This window comes from Triticum aestivum, unplaced genomic scaffold (assembly GCF_018294505.1).
Source record: "Triticum aestivum cultivar Chinese Spring unplaced genomic scaffold, IWGSC CS RefSeq v2.1 scaffold122958, whole genome shotgun sequence".
Classification (NCBI taxonomy): Eukaryota; Viridiplantae; Streptophyta; class Magnoliopsida; order Poales; family Poaceae; genus Triticum; species Triticum aestivum.
This window is the reverse complement of record NW_025266959.1, coordinates 1-1,491: the sequence shown is the minus strand read 5'-3', so window position 1 is coordinate 1,491 and position 1,491 is coordinate 1. Positions and strand designations below refer to the sequence as shown.

Genomic DNA, 1,491 nt, shown 5'->3' with positions numbered 1-1,491 from the left:
GAGGGGTGGAAACCGCGTTAAACTCGTCTCCGTAGTTGAGAGGGAGCGGCCAAAGCAATGTACAATCGTCTTTGTAGTGGAGCTGGGAGGGGCAAGGATAAGGGACGAAGACCGGGGTAACATGTTGGATGCGATCATACCAGCACTAAAGCACCGGATCCCATCAGAACTCCGAAGTTAAGCGTGCTTGGGCGAGAGTAGTACTAGGATGGGTGACCTCCTGGGAAGTCCTCGTGTTGCATTCCCTTTTTAATTTTTTTCGCGCCGCTTGCAAAACAAAACGCACGTGTAAGTAATATATTTACCGTGTTTTATTATTTTGCACGAGTGCGGTAAGTCATAGCTGGGTGCTTACGATTCACGGGTCCAGCGTCGGCGTTGTGGCGCGGCAAGCGTGCACTGGTGCGGTTGAGAGGGAGGGGTGGAAACCGCGTTAAACTCGTCTCCGTAGTTGAGAGGGAGCGGCCAAAGCAATGTACAATCGTCTTTGTAGTGGAGCTGGGAGGGGAAAGGATAAGGGACGAAGACCGGGGTAACATGTTGGATGCGATCATACCAGCACTAAAGCATCGGATCCCATCAGAACTCTGAAGTTAAGCGTGCTTGGGCGAGAGTAGTACTAGGATGGGTGACCTCCTGGGAAGTCCTCATGTTGCATTCCCTTTTTAATTTTTTTCGCGCCGCTTGCAAAACAAAACGCACGTGTAAGTAATATATTTACCGTGTTTTATTATTTTGCACGAGTGCGGTAAGTCATAGCTGGGTGCTCACAATTCACGGGTCCAGCATCGGCGTTGTGGCGCGGCAAGCGTGCACTGGTGCGGTTGAGAGGGAGGGGTGGAAACCGCGTTAAACTCGTCTCCATAGTTGAGAGGGAGCGGCCAAAGCAATGTACAATCGTCTTTGTAGTGGAGCTGGGAGGGGCAAGGATAAGGGACGAAGACCGGGGTAACATGTCGGATGCGATCATACCAGCACTAAAGCACCGGATCCCATCAGAACTCCGAAGTTAAGCGTGCTTGGGCGAGAGTAGTACTAGGATGGATGACCTCCTGGGAAGTCCTCGTGTTGCATTCCCTTTTTAATATTTTTCGCGCCGCTTGCAAAACAAAACGTACGTGTAAGTAATATATTTACCGTGTTTTATTATTTTGCACGAGTGCGGTAAGTCATAGCTGGGTGCTCACGATTCACGGGTCCAGCGTCGGCGTTGTGGCGCGGCAAGCGTGCACTGGTGCGGTTGAGAGGGAGGGGTGGAAACCGCGTTAAACTCGTCTCCGTAGTTGAGAGGGAGCGGCCAAAGCAATGTACAATCGTCTTTGTAGTGGAGCTGGGAGGGGCAAGGATAAGGGACGAAGACCGGGGTAACATGTCGGATGCGATCATACCAGCACTAAAGCACCGGATCCCATCAGAACTCCGAAGTTAAGCGTGCTTGGGTGAGAGTAGTACTAGGATGGGTGACCTCCTGGGAAGTCCTCGTGTTGCATT

General features: G+C 51.6%; 4 non-coding genes across 4 annotated transcripts; all 4 read left to right on the top strand.

Moving 5' to 3' along the window:
• The first annotated feature begins 126 nt into the window (after positions 1–126).
• On the top strand, positions 127–245 carry LOC123178011 (5S ribosomal RNA). The gene has a single exon (XR_006489267.1). It is a non-coding gene; the product is annotated as a 5S ribosomal RNA (ribosomal RNA).
• Positions 246–542: 297 nt separating this feature from the next.
• LOC123178013 (5S ribosomal RNA) lies at positions 543–661 on the top strand. The gene has a single exon (XR_006489269.1). It is a non-coding gene; the product is annotated as a 5S ribosomal RNA (ribosomal RNA).
• Positions 662–958: 297 nt separating this feature from the next.
• On the top strand, positions 959–1,077 carry LOC123178012 (5S ribosomal RNA). The gene has a single exon (XR_006489268.1). It is a non-coding gene; the product is annotated as a 5S ribosomal RNA (ribosomal RNA).
• A 297-nt stretch (positions 1,078–1,374) lies between these two features.
• On the top strand, positions 1,375–1,491 carry LOC123178014 (5S ribosomal RNA; the record flags this gene model as incomplete). The annotated part of the gene is made up of 1 exon (XR_006489270.1): positions 1,375–1,491. It is a non-coding gene; the product is annotated as a 5S ribosomal RNA (ribosomal RNA).